Here is a 16222-nt window from a genome sequence, read left to right as displayed (position 1 = left end):
TGGGTCCCTGACCCCCGAGCAGCCTAACTGGGAGGCACCCCAGTAGGGACAGACTGACACCTCACTCGGCCGGGTACTCCTCTGAGACAAAACTTCCAGAGGAACTATCAGAGAGCTGAATTTGTGGTCTCACGAAAATCCGCTGTTCTGCAGCCACCGCTGCTGACACCCAGCCAAACAGGGTCTGGAGTGGACCTCTAGCAAATTCCAACAGACCTGCAGCTGAGGGTCCTGTCTGGTAGAAGGAAAACTAACAAACAGAAAGGACATCCACACCAAAAACCCATCTGCACATCACCATCATCAAAGACCAAAAGTAGATAAAACCACAAAGATGGGGAAAAAACAGAGCAGAAAAACTGGAAACTCTAAAAAACAGAGCACCTCTCCTCCTCCAAAGGAACGCAGTTCCTCACCAGCAACGGAACAAAGATGGATGGAGAATGACTTTGATGAGTTGAGAGAAGAAGGCTTCAGATGATCAAACTACTCCGAGCTATGGGAGGAAATTCAAAACAATAGCAAAGAAGTTAAAAACTTTGAAAAAAAATTAGATGAATGGATAACTAGAATACCCAATGGAGAAAAGGGCTTAAAGGAGCCGATGGAGCTGAAAGCCAAGTATCAAGAACTACGTGAAGACTGCAGAAGCCTCGGTAGCCGATGCGATTAACTGGAAGAAAGGGTATCAGTGATGGAAGATGAAATGAATGAAATGAAGCAAGAAGGGAAGTTTAGAGAAAAAAGAATAAAAAGAAATGAACAAAGCCTCCAAGAAATTTGGGACTATGTGAAAAGACCAAACCTACGTCTGATTGGTGTACCTGAAAATGACGGGGAGAATGGAACCAAGTTGGAAAACACTCTGCAAGATATTATCCAGGAGAACTTCCCCAATCTAGCAAGGCAGGCCAACATCCAGATTCAGGAAATACAGAGAATGCCACAAAGATACTCCTCGAGAAGAGCAACTCCAAGACACATAATTGTCAGATTCACCAAAGTTGAAATGAAGGAAAAAATGTTAAGGGCAGCCAGAGAGAAAGGTCGGGTTACCCACAAAGGGAAGCCCATCAGACTAACAGCTGATCTCTCGGCAGAAACTCTACAAGCCAGAAGAGAGTGGGGGCCAATATTCAACATTCTTAAAGAAAAGAATTTTCAACCCAGAATTTCATATCCAGCCAAACTAAGCTTCATAAGTGAAGGAGAAATAAAATACTTTATAGACAAGAAAATGCTGAGTGATTTTGTCACCACCAGGCCTGCCCTAAAAGAGCTCCTGAAGGAAGCACTAAACATGGAAAGGAACAACCGGTACCAGCCACTGCAAAAACAAGCCAAATTGTAAAGACCATCGAGGCTAGAAAGAAACTGCAGCAACTAACGAGCAAAATAACCAACTAACATCATAATGACAGGATCAGATTCACATGTAACAATATTAACGTTAAATGTAAATGGGCTAAATGCTCCAATTAAAAGACACAGACTGGCAAACTGGATAAGGAGTCAGGACCCATCAGTGTGCTGTATTCAGGAAACCCATCTCACGTGCAGAGACACACATAGACTCAAAATAAAGGGATGGAGGAAGATCTATCAAGCAAATGGAAAACAAAAAAAGGCAGGGGTTGCAATCCTAGTCTCTGATAAAATAGACTTTAAACCAACAAAGATCAAAAGAGACAAAGAAGGCCATTACATAATGGTAAAGGGATCAATTCAACAAGAAGAGCTAACTATCCTAAATATATATGCACCCAACACAGGAGCACCCAGATTCATAAAGCAAGTCCTCAGTGACCTACAAAGGGACTTAAACTCCCACACAATAATAATGGGAGATTTTAACACCCCACTGTCAGCATTAGACAGATCAACGAGACAGAAAGTTAACAAGGATATCCAGGAATTGAACTCAGCTCTGCACAAAGTGGACCTAATAGACATCTACAGAACTCTCCACCCCAAATCAACAGAATATGCATTTTTTTCAGCACCACACCACAACTATTCCAAAATTGACCACATAGTTGGAAGTAAAGCTCTCCTCAGCAAATGTAAAAGAACAGAAATTATAACAAACTGTCTCTCAGACCACAGTGCAATCAAACTAGAACTCAGGATTAAGAAACTCACTCAAAACCGCTCAACTACATGGAAACTGAACAACCTGCTCCTGAATGACTATTGGGTACATAATGAAATGAAGGCAGAAATAAAGATGTTCTTTGAAACCAATGAGAACGAAGACACAACATACCAGAATCTCTGGGACATGTTCAAAGCAGTGTGTAGAGGGAAATTTATAGCACTAAATGCCCACAAGAGAAAGCAGGAAAGATCCAAAATTGACACCCTAACATCACAATTAAAAGAACTAGAAAAGCAAGAGCAAACACACTCAAAAGCTAGCAGAAGGCTAGAAATAACTAAAATCAGAGCAGAACTGAAGGAAATAGAGGCACAAAAACCCTTCAAAAAATTAATGAATCCAGGAGCTGTTTTTTTGAAAAGATCAACAAAATTGATAGACTGCTAGTAAGACTAATAAAAAGGAAAAGAGAGAAGAATCAAATAGATGCAATAAAAAATGAAAAAGGGGATATCACCACCGATCCCACAGAAATACAATCTACCATCAGAGAATACTACAAACACCTCTATGCAAATAAACTAGAAAATCTGGAAGAAATTGATAAATTCCTCGACAAATACACCCTCCCAAGACTAAACCAGGAAGAAACTGAATCTCTGAATAGACCAATAACAGGCTCTGAAATTGTGGCAATAATCAATAGCCTACCAACCAAAAAGGGTCCAGGACCTGATGGAATCACAGCCGAATTCTACCAGAGGTACAAGGAGGAATTGGTGGTGACAGAGGAATTCCTTCTGAAACTATTTCAATTGATAGAAAAAGAGGGAATCCTCCCTAACACATTTTATGAGGCCAGCATCATCCTGATACCAAAGCCTGGCAGAGACATAATCAAAAAAGAGAATTTCAGACCAATATCCTTGATGACCATTGATGCGAAAATCCTCAATAAAATACTGGCAAACCGAATCCAGCAGCACATCAAAAAGCTTATCCACCATGATCAAGTGGGCTTCATCCCTAGGAGGCAAGGCTGGTTCAACATACGCAAATCAATAAATGTCATCCAGCATATAAACAGAACCAAAGACAAAAAACACATGATTATCTCAATAGACGCAGAAAAGGCCTTTGACAAAATTCAACAACCCTTCATGTTAAAAACTCTCAGTAAATTAGGTATTGATGAGACGTATCTCAAAATAATAAGAGCTATCTATGACAAGCCCACAGCCAATATCATACTGAATGGGCAAAAACTTGAAGCATTCCCTTTGAAAACTGGCACAAGACAGGGATGCCCTCTCTCACGGCTCCTATTCAACATAGTGCTGGAAGTTCTGGCCAGGGCAATCAGGCAGGAGAAGGAAATAAAGGGTATTCGATTAGGAAAAGAGGAAGTCAAATTGTCCCTGGTTGCAGATAACATGATTGTATATCTAGAAAACCCCATCGTCTCAGCCCCAAATCTCCTTAAGCTGATTAGCAACTTCAGCAAAGTCTCAGGATACAAAATCAATGTACAAAAATCACAAGCATTCCTGTACACCAATCACAGACAGAGAGCCAAATCATGAGTGAACTCCCATTCACAATTGCTTCAAAGAGAATAAAATACCTAGGAATCCAACTTACAAGGGATATGAAGGACCTCTTCAAGGAGAACTACAAACCACGGCTCAATGAAATAAAAGAGGATACAAACAAATGGAAGAACATTCCATGCTCATGGATTGGAAGAATCAATATCATGAAAATGGCTATACTGCCCAAGGTAATTTATAGATTCAATGCCATCCCCATCAAGCTACCAATGACTTTCTTCACAGAATTGAAAAAAACTACTTTAAAGTTCATTTGGAACCAAAAAAGAGCCCGTGTCACCAAGTCAATTCTAAGCCAAAAGAACAAAGCTGGAGGCATCACGCTACCTGACTTCAAACTATACTACAAGGCTACAATAACCAAAACAGCATGGTACTGACCACAACAGAGACATAGATCAATGGAACAGAACAGAGCCCTCAGAAATAATGCCACATATCTACAACTATCTGATCTTTGACAGACCTGACAAAAACAAGAAATGGGGAAAGGATTCCCTATTTAATAAATGGTGCTGGGAAAACTGGCTAGCCATATGTAGAAAACTGAAACTGGATCCCTTCCTTACACCTTATACAAAAATTAATTCAAGATGGATTAAAGACTTAAATCTTAGACCTAAAAACATTAAAATCCTACAAGAAAACCTAGGCAATACCATTCAGGACATAGGTGTGGGCAAGGACTTCATGTCTAAAACACCAAAAGCAATGGCAACAAAAGCCAAAATTGACAAATGGGATCTAATTAAACTAAAGAGCTTCTGCACAGCAAAAGAAACTACCATCAGAGTGAACAGGAAACCTACAGAATGGGAGAAAATTTTTGCAACCTACTCATCTGACAAAGGGCTAATATCCAGAATCTACAATGAACTCAAACAAATTTACAAGAAAAAAACAAACAACCCCATCAAAAAGTGGGCAAAGGACATGAACAGATACTTCTCAAAAGAAGACATTTATGCAGCCAAAAAACACATGAATAAATGCTCATCATCACTGGCCATCAGAGAAATGCAAATCAAAACCACAATGAGATACCATCTCACACCAGTTAGAATGGCCATCATTAAAAAGTCAGGAAACAACAGGTGCTGGAGAGGATGTGGAGAAATAGGAACACTTTTACACTGTTGGTGGGACTGTAAACTAGTTCAACCATTGTGGAAGTCAGTGTGGCGATTCCTCAGGGATCTAGAACTAGAAATACCATTTGACCCAGCCATCCCATTACTGGGTATATACCCAAAGGACTATAAATCATGCTGCTATAAAGACACATGCACACGTATGTTTACTGCGCACTATTCACAATAGCAAAGACTTGGAACCAACCCAAATGTCCAACAATGATAGACTGGATTAAGAAAATGTGGCACATATACACCATGGAATACTATGCAGCTGTAAAAAATGATGAGTTCATGTCCTTTGTAGGGACATGAATGAAACTGGAAAACATAATTCTAAGTAAACTATTGCAAGGAGAAAACACCAAACACCACATGTTTTCACTCATAGGTGGGAATTGAACAATGAGAACTTATGGACACAGGAAGGGGTACATCACACTCCAGGGACTGTTGTGGGGTGGGGGGAGGGGGGAGGGACAGCATTAGGAGACATACCTAATGCTAAATGACGAGTTAATGGGTGCAGCAAAACAACGTGTCACATGGATACATATGTAACAAACCTGCACATTGTGCACATGTACCCTAAAACCTAAAGTATAATAATAAAAAAAATAAATAAAAATAAAATAAATAAATAAATAAATAAAAAGAAAATGGGCTAAATGCCCCACTTTTTAAAGACCCAACTATGTGCTGAATTAAAAATATCTGTTTCATGTACAATGACACCCACAGGCTCAAAGTAGAGGAATGGAGAAAGATCTATCAAGCAAACAGAAAACAAGAAAGAGCCGGAGCTACTATTCTTCTTTCAGACAAAACAGACAGCTATCAAAAAGGACAAAAAATGGCATCACATAATGATAACGGGTTCATTTCAACAAGAAGACTTAATTATACTAAATATATATGCACCCAACACTGGAGCACCAAGATTTATAAACCAAGGTATCGAAGACCTACGAAGAAACTTAGATAAACACACAATCATAATTGGGAGACTTTAACACCCCAATGACAGTATCAGACACACTAATGAGTTAGAAAACTAATAAAGATATTCCGAACCTAAACTTGACACTTTAATAAATAGAACTAACAGATATCTACAGAGCACTCCATCAAACAACAGTAGAATATACATTTTTCTTATGTACATATGGCACATGCTCTAAAATCAACCACACACTTGGCCATAAAGCAATTCTCAACATATTCAAAAAGCCCAAAGTCATACGAATCACAACCTAGGAACACAGTGCAATAACAATAAAAATAAATACTAAGAAAATCACTCAAAACCATACAGTTAAATGGAAATTAAACAAATTGCTCCTGAACAACCTTCAGGTAAACAGTGAAATTAAGGCAAAAAGGAAGAAGTTCTTTGAAACTAATGAAAATATAGACACAACATACCAGAATCTCTGGAACACTGCTAAAGCAGTGTTAAGAGGAAAGTTTATTAGTGTTAAATGTACATATCAAAAAGTTAGAAAGATCTTTACTTAACGTAACATCACACCTAGAGGAAATACAAAAACAAGAGCAAACCGACCCCAGAGCTAACATAAAAAATAGCTAGCTGAACTGAAAGAAATGGAGACATGAAAAACACACATAACATCAACAAAACCAAAGTTGTTCTTTGAAAGAATAAATAAGATTAGTAGAGTACTAGAAGACTAATAAAGAAAAAAAAAAGGATCCAAATAAACACAACTAGAAATGTCCAAGGGGACATTACCACTGGCCCCACAGAAAAAAAGAAATGGAGACATGAAAAACACACATAACATCAACAAAATCAAAGTTGTTCTTTGAAAGAATAAATAAGATTAGTAGAGTACTAGAAGACTAATAAAGAAAAAAAAAAGGATCCAAATAAACACAACTGGAAATGTCCAAGGGGACATTACCACTGGCCCCACAGAAAAAAACAAAACAAAACAAAAAAACCTGAGAGAGTCTATGCACACATAGTAGAAAACCTAGAAGACATTGATAAATTCCTGGAAACATACAACCACCCAAGATTGAAACAGGAAGAAATTTAAACAGATCAATAGTGAGTTCCAAAATTGAATCAGTAATAAAAAACCTACCTAACAGGAAAAGCCCTGGACTAGACGAATTCACAGCCAAATTATACCAGATACTATAAAGAAGCGGGCGTACAATTTTACTGAAACTATTTCAAAAATTAGAGGAGGATGGACTCCTTTCTAACTCGTTCTATAAGGCCAGCATCATTCTAATACCAAAATCTGTCAGAGACTCAACAGCAGAAGAAAACTTCAGGCCAATATCCTGGTGAACACAGATTCAAAAGTCCTCAACAAAATACGAACAAACCAAATACAGCAACATATCAAATTCAATCCATCATGATAAAATTACCTTTTTTCCTGGGATGCAAGATTTGTTTAACATATCTAAATAAATAAATGTGATTCATAACGTAAGCAGAACCAGAAACAAAAATCACATGATCATGTCCATACACACAGAAAAGCTTTTGATAACATGTAATATCTCTTCATATTAAAAACCCTGAAAAAAAGGCATAAAAGGGACATACCTGAAAAATAGTAAGAGCCATCTATGACAAATTCACAGCAAACATGATACTGAATGGGCAAGTGCTGGAAACATTTCCCTTGAGAACTGGAACAAGACAAGGATGCTGACACTCATCACTCCTATTTAATATAATTTTGGAAGTCCTAACCAGAGAAATGTCAAGATAAAGAATTAAAAGGCTAACATAGGAAGAGGTAATGTCAAAATATCTCTCTTCACAGATAATATGATTCTATACCTAGAAAAGTCTGCCCAGAGGTTCCTAGATCTCATTAAAATTTCAGCAAAGTTTTGGGATACAGTATCAAGGTACAAAAATCAGTAACATTTCTATATACTGATAACATCCATGCTGAGAGCCAAATCAAGACCACAATCCCACTCAGATAGCCACAAATAGAATAAAATACCTAGGAATACAGCTAGTCAGGGAGGTGTAATTTCTCTATAATGAGAATTACAAAACTTACTGAAAATCAAAGAGGACACAAATAAATGAAAAAACGTTCCATGCTCATGGATAGGATTAATCAATATTGTTAAAATGACCATAATCCTCAAGCAATTTACAGTTTCAATGCTGTTTTTATCAAACTACCAATGACATTCATCACAAAATTAAAAAAAAAATCATACTAATGTTCACAGGAAACCACAAAAGAGCCCAAAGAGCCAAAGCAATCCTAAGTTAAAAAAAAAAAAAAAAAAAAAAGCTGGAAGAATCACACTACCTGACTTAAAAGTGTACTACAAGGCTACAGTAATTAAAACAGTATGGTACTGGTACAAAAACAGACTCATAGACCAATAGAACTGGTTAGAGAACCTAGAGGCTGCATATCCACAACCATCTGATCTTCGATGAAGCCATCCATAATGAGCAATGGGGAAAGGACTCCTTTTAAATAAATGGTGCTGGGATAACTGGCTAGGCATATGCAGAAGATTTAAACTGGACCCCTTCCTTCCTCCATATAAAAAAATCAGTACAGATTATATACTTAAATGTAAATCCTACAACTATAAACACCCAAGGAGAAAACATAGGAAATACTATTCTGGACATAGGCCCTGGCAAAGATTCCATAACAGACTCCAAAAGTGATTGGAACAAAAATTAAAATTGACATATGGGACCTAATCAAACTAAAGAGCTTCTGCACAGCAAAAGAAACTATCAACAGAGCAAACAGACAACACACAGAATCAGAGAAAATATTTGCAAACTATTCATCTGACAAATCCAGAATCTATAAGGTACTTAAACAAATCAGCAAGCAATAAACAAACAACCCCATTTAAAAATGGGAAAAGGATATGAACAGAGCTTCTCAAAAGAAGACATGCACACAGCCAACAAGCCTATTAAAAAATGAGAACACTTGGACACAAGAAGGGGAACATCACACACCTGGACCTGTCATGGGGTGGGGGGAAGGGGGAAGGATAGCATTAGGAGATATACCTAATGTAAATGAGGAGTTAATGGGTACAGCACACCAACATGGCACATGTATACCTATGTAACAAACCTGCACGTGGTGCACATGTACCCTAGAATTTAAAGTATAAAAAAAAATTCCGAATAACACTAATCATTAGAGAAATGCAAATCAAGGTCACAATGAGATACCATCTCACACCAGTCAGAATGGCTCTTACTATGTCAGAATATAACAGATGCTAGCAAATTTGCATAGAAAAGGGAATTCTTACACACTGCTGATGTGAATGTAAATTAGTGCAGCCACTATGAAAAACAGTTTGGAGATACCTCAAAGATCTTAGAAATACCATTCAACTCAGCAACCCTAGTAGTGGATTATATTACTACCATTCAACTCAGCAATCCTAGTAGTGGATTATTAACTATATATTTGAAGGGATATATAGTTCTACCGTAAAGATATATGCACAAATATGTTCATCACAGCACTTTTCACAATAGGAAAGACATGGAATCAACCTAGATGCTCATCAACAATGGACAGAATAAGGAAATTTGACAATTTTACACAATGGAATACTATACAGCCATAAAAATGAGATCATGTCCTTTGCCTCAATGGGATGGAACTGGAGGCCATTATCTTAAGCAAACTAATGCAAGAACAGAAAATCAAATACTGCATGTTCTCACTTATAAGTGGAAAACTAAACATTGAGTACATATGGACACCAGAGTAATAGACACTGGGGCCTACTTCATGGTGGGGTGAGAAGAGGGCGAGAATCAAAAAACTATGTGTCAGGTAGTATTATCACTACCAGGGTGATGATATAATTTGTACACTAAACCGCAGCAACATGCAATTTACACATGTAACAAGCCAGCACATGTACTCCCTGAAACTCAGCATTAGAAAGTAAAAATTTAATTGAAGTTATAATAAAATACCGAATACTAAAATGGAAAGTACACTTCAAAGACATGTTATAAAAGGTAAATAAGAATATATTATTATTTTGATACAAAATATTTTGGAATTCAATCTCTTGAGATAAGAATTATTTTAGTTTCAAATTGTATAATATAAAATTGAATGTTTAGACTCTCTTTAATAAAGGATATAATGTAAAAAATTGTATCACTTGTTTTATATTTTTTATATTTTCTGAATATTAACTTAAAATAAATTCATATTTGTAAAACTTTATTTTGTTGAGTTTATTCAGAGTATTTAATCATGAAAAGGTATTGTCAACATAAAATGTGGAGCCAGATGGACTAGGTTAGCACAATATTTAATGCTATTATTGCATATTTTGGGGATTTTTTTTAATTGTCTGCTATTAGCTGTGTATGAAGAGTGACTAAGAAATATTTAGCCAGCATGGAAAGAGAAATATCACATTTTGTCAACTTTATGTGGAATCTAAAACAATGGAACTCATAGAGGCATAAAGTAGACTGGTATTTACCAAGGCTGGTGGGGTGGGGCAGATGAGGAAATGAAGGTCAAATCTCAGACAGGAGGAGTATGTTTCGTGTTTCAGAAGGGGTTCTATGAAACAGTGTGGCGAACACAGTTAATAGTACAGTATTCTACATTTCAAAATTCCTAAGAGAGCAAAGTTCAAATGTTCTCACCACAAAAAATGTTAAATATTTGAGGTGATGGATATATTAACTGGCCTGATTTAATCATTCCACATTGTTTTCATGAATTCTAACATCAGTTTATGTCTCATAAATTTATTCAATTATAAATTGTCAATTTTCAATAAAAAATAAATACTGAAAACATACTATAAACAGATTAATAAATTGTTTTAACATTAATGGTATGAATATAGGATAAATAAATTCCTACTCTTTAATTCCCAAAATGAGAAATTTGAGAATATCACCTTAATTATAAACAAAAATGTGTATGGTATAAAACAAAACAGAAGTGTTTTGAGTTTTTTAAACACAGAAGACAGTAAAGTATACCTCCAAGGGTTGTATGTAATGGGTTAAAAATACGTATCAACTTAAGGAAGGAAAACAGTCATGAACATTTATGAAAAAATCGTGAATATAGTCAATTCATATTACAAGCTGGATTTAAAAATAAAGATAGATAGGATATCTTAAGTTTGTAAATACTTTGAAATTGGTACCGATAGAATAAACATAGTTTTTTTTAGTACTTAAATGTAACAGCATTTAGTTTAATCTAAATGCGTGACTGGGATTATTGAATAAATAAATGTGTCTTTATTCCTAAAATTTTAAGTTATGTGGACTCTGAACCTGCACCAAATTGTCAATAAGTATACAGACAGCTAGTATATGCTGTTGAAAGGGATGATGTTTTATGTAAAATAATTCCTTACTTTATTTTTTAAAAATCTGGCGACCCTAAAGTTTTAATGTTTTGTTTCATAATGTTTAAGAGCCAGTTAAGTAATGTCTTGCTGAGATTTTTAATATTTAACTCACCCTCTTAAAAGTCTATTGCTTTTTCCTTTTTTATACACAAAAAAATCCCAATGATATAGTTATAATCTCATAAAAATCATATTTATGAGTTAAGAATTGTGTGTTTTAAACACTGGTTTAAAAATGCAATACACACACGTACACAAAATGACAACTTTGCTCTATATTTTTAAAAATACTTTAAATTAAATTTCATATAAGTGGTTTTATTAAATCCATATTGTATAAACTGACATGAAAATTTTATAAATAATTCATGTGGTCTTGAAATTATCAAAGGAGTATACACATGCATTCAAAATTATCTGTTAATAGAGAAATGTGTAGCCAGGTACACATATGTGTGTGAAAACATAAATACACTTATTTGTTATTAACCAATAAATTTGGAGTCAAATCCTCATATGCCTACAGGGTTGGGTTATTCGATAAGCATTCGACAAAGGAGAGAAAATAATCAAAAATAAACCAATGTCTTACATAGTCCCCCAAAGAAAAGTCTGATTTAGAAGAAGGGGAATTATATCCACCTGACGAGTGACATTGTAGCCCATTTATTTCTCAACAAATACTATGGGGAAAGAGTTATATTTTGCTTTACCAGTTCAAGAGCAATTTCAAGCACTGTCAAGAAGTATTTGCTTGGTGACAAATGACACTACTCTCTTGAAAATTCAGAGATGTATCTATACCTTTTCTCTTTGCCTTTATTATTATTCTAGTTACATTTTTATGTTTACCTTTATGTTTAGTAGTATTATCTCTCCATCAAAGAAAGTCATATATTCTCCACCAGGCCTTTTTTAGGAATAAAATAGATGGCAAACTCTCTGACACAATTTAACTACAAAACAACTTATAGACAGAAAAATAGTGACTTTTTTTCTGTGATGTGTTTATGGTTTGCTCATTTCCACAGGAATGACATTTCTAAATTTTGCACACAGATAAAATCACCTAGGTAATTTTAAGACACGACTGATGTGCCAAAATTATCCCCACTTTAATACAGCATCTTGCAAATTTGCAAATTTCATTTATCATGAAACTTCTTAGAATTAAAAAACAGCTAAACTGGGATCTAATGCTCTGGTATGTTGAAAAACCACTGTCCTAAAATAACATTTCAAATTTCACTTGTTGTGCCAAAGCAGGATTTCTAAAAATGATGTTTTGCTTTAATCTTAAGACATACTTAGATGATTCTGAATATAATTATTGAGTAATTAATGTGACACATTTTGACAAAGGTATGTATTCTAGAGTACGTTTTAAATTCAGACAAGCATTCTCTTAACGAATCATATCAGCATATTCAAGAGTGTAGGCATCATTTGAAAAGGAAATTGATCTGTTACGCATTTTGACAGGTTTTAGAGCGTTTAGCTGTATTCTCTCAACTGAAAGGTGGTGAGAGTGGGTTTAAAAAAACTCTTTAAGGGTACAGTTTATCTTGTTTTGTTTTGATTTTATTTTAAACTGGCAAACATCTTTCTAGTTACTTTTGCAAAGACACTCATTTTGTCAATCAGAGGCTGTTTTCACCATTGATAGAAAGCATTCCTGTGGGATTATTGTTAGCTTCCATACTTAGTTGTGTTTCAACTTCAATCTGTTTCACCAAAGCAAAGATACAGATGATAGAAGATCATGGATGTTAAAGGGAATCGTCATGACAACAAATTTTTCTTATTCACCAGCATGGTTCTCAAACACTTGGTTAGGAGCAATAAATTCTCATGTAAAGAAGGTATATAGAAAGATCAGTATCTCCTTTTAAACAGTTTAACACATTTATTCCTATTGCATTACTACTCACTAACATGCCAAATACTGCTATATAATGTTTTAAACATAACATATATTTAAGAGTACATGCTAAGATCATGAGAGGCAAAAATGGTCAGTTTATATTTAGTTATAGATGATATATATCAGATTATATGTAGCTCTATTAGGAGAAATTCCTGAAAGATGGATCTGGTTTCTTAAGAATGCATAGGAGGCATCTGTGCACGTCATTTTAAAGCATCTTCAATTTATGATAACTTCATCAAAATTTTTTTATGTTTCTTGAGGAAATGTACCTTACAAACATTCCAAAGTGAAAAACAAAACAAAACAAAAAATATAAGTAGAAGACATATGCTTTTAGATATACGCAGATGTGTTTGTGTGTGCCTAAAATTATAAATATTTCACTGGAGCATAAGTAAAGAATTTACTAACGTGTAAGACTGTAAAAATCAGATATTTATATAATGATATGAGCATTTCATTCACTGCTATGAAGTCTTGGTTAAGTGGAAAACATATGTAAAGGAAAGGAGATCTGGTGGTTTCTAAATGACATAAATTGATTGCTTAAAAATTTTGAATAATTGCAGACAATAATGAAATGCTTATTCCTTTTAAAAATAAATTTGTTAGTTATTTTATTTGGTCAATATAAATGTTCACATTACATTGAAATTTAAATTCCTGCAAATTAAAAATTATAGTAAGTAGGCATACTGCTGATAATTACAATATTATATTAAGAATTTGAGAAAAGAATATATTAATGCATATAATTTACTTAATATTGTAACTACATCTAAAGCATAAATATATATTACTAAATTTTCAAATATTTTATCTAAATAAAGTCTTTCTTACAGATATATTAATTCAACAAATGAATTAATAGAGCTAAAATATAAATTGACATAATCTAAAGAAAACATTTGCCACTCTATTTAGGTATTTTTTGTTGCTAAATATTTTATGTTTTTATATTTAATAGATTTATTAAATCCCTTTGGTAAACTTATTTGGAAATATTTTATTATAATTAGTAATTCAATTAAAATTGCATGTACCAAATTAGAATTGAAACAATATAAAATGTCTTTTACAGTATGCATTTTCCTAATTTATACTTTCCTTAATTTATACTATCTTTCATATTTGAGAAATTACCTTTTGTGTTATGTATAAATGTTATAATACATATAGGTAAATTAATATGTGTGTACAATTTTAGACATATATGTGTTTTTATTCATAGTAATGCTAATATTTAAATTTTTTTGGAATTATAATATACTTAAAATTTTTCATATTTATTCTGTATATGAATATTTTTTCTCATATACTTAATGATGACAACTCTATTGTTCATATTATCTGATCTACATGGTAAATACATGATAAATAAAAAATAAAACCCTGAACAAAGAAAAAAGTGCAAAGATAGAAAGACATGCAAAGAAAGGTTGATCCATTTATTCTAAGAAACTTGAGAAGTTTTAAATATCCTAACATAGGTGTAACTTCTCCCCCACCCCAATAATCTATGTTACAGAGATGGAGAATTGTTCTCACAAACACGTGTTTTGAGAAAGTTCAGTACACATCATGGTTTTAAAATTTTTAGAATATTTTCCTTATTTCCTATGTAAATATTTTCCTTAATATTTTTATAATATTTTCCTAGCAACAGTTTGTCAAGTACTTTTGACCTATTGACTCATTAAAGATGATGCATGTAGTTTATCATATGCCTGATTATCATAGTCTTACCTTTGTAACTTCACCTTCTAGTTCTGTGAAAATTGAACAGCAAACTTCGTGTTGGACACATGAGGAAGAGTAGGAAAATCTTTCTTCTTTATGCTTCACAGTCTTCTCAGCAAACTCTCGATGTGCCTCATTGCCCAGAGTTACAGACGCTTGTGCTTTTAGTACCACAACACTGTCAGTATGTCATTGCTTACTCAATGCTATTTTGGGTTCTCTGAGTAGAGTCATAAACACTGAGCCTTTTGTGCATAATATCATAAGGGCACTCTGACACTGTTTCATAGTCTGGAATTAAAATGCAGGCAGCTAAGCAAGTAGTATGAGCTGATTATCTTTTTTTTTTTTTTCCCTAACAACAAGCAAAAACAAAATAAAGTACTTATTGGCCTGAGTTGACAAAGAGAGAATTCAACTTATGTACAAGAATTTTGCAAGTAGAGAGGACATGCCCTCTGTTTGGGGATTAGCTGATGAAACAAATGATCAATTTAAAGCAGACACAAAACTTACTAAAAAGAGAAACGATTTTCCACTGTGTGTCTATGCCTTCTGGCTGTTTCTTAATTCGATCATTTCTCTTCAGAAATAAAGTAAAAGACACAATGAGAGAGAAATGTCTAAACTTTAATAAGTCCTTTTTTTTCCTTGGTTTATTATTATGTAAAATATTTTATTTTATTAATGTTTATAATTAGATTTTGATATAAGCTATTATTATTTAATATAAAATACATATGTATTCTCTATGCTGTTTACTCAAGCTGTTATTTAGTTAAAAATCATTTTTGAACCAAACTAGAGAAACATTAAAATATTAAAAGTTTCTTAAATTATACCTATATAATAAGAAAGTCTATGTGAGGCAGGATTATTCAAACATCCTGTTAATTCTGATAGATATTTTGGTCACTATCCTCTTAGATTTTTCACTTTCTCTTATTTTTTGAGGAAAGAAATGGCAAAAGCTATATGGGCAGTGAAGTAGGATACACAAGCACACACATATACACACATGCACATGTGCACACGTGCATACACACATATGTGCACACACATATACATACGCACACACACGCACAAATGCACATCCTATGAAGTTGTGAATGTTAGGAGGAATCGATAATTTATGAACAAATCTTGAAGAGATGAACCTGGGAGAATAGATCTGTGGATAGCAGGAAAAGGATAATGTGGAAAAAGTTTATTTTTTCAGGTAGAAAAAAACATTCAGGTAGTAAAAAACATTTCTAGGTGTTTCAAGATGTTAGTAAATCAGGAAAAAAATAAATTTTACAAAGAA

The 16222-nt window shown here is 34.1% G+C and overlaps 1 protein-coding gene across 1 annotated transcript in view; it reads right to left on the bottom strand.

Moving 5' to 3' along the window:
• Positions 1-15056, bottom strand: part of CDH19 (cadherin 19) — a 114498-nt gene extending 99442 nt beyond the window's left edge. The window contains exon 1 of the mRNA XM_055296945.2: positions 14923-15056. The gene's annotated coding sequence lies outside the window, so the exon portion shown is untranslated. The remainder of the gene's footprint in view (positions 1-14922) is intronic.
• Positions 15057-16222: the final 1166 nt, after the last annotated feature.

The sequence above is a fragment of the Symphalangus syndactylus genome, chromosome 1 (assembly GCF_028878055.3).
Source record: "Symphalangus syndactylus isolate Jambi chromosome 1, NHGRI_mSymSyn1-v2.1_pri, whole genome shotgun sequence".
NCBI classification, from domain to species: Eukaryota; Metazoa; Chordata; class Mammalia; order Primates; family Hylobatidae; genus Symphalangus; species Symphalangus syndactylus.
The sequence above is the reverse complement of the archived record's forward strand: the minus strand, read 5'-3'. Positions and strand labels throughout refer to the sequence as shown.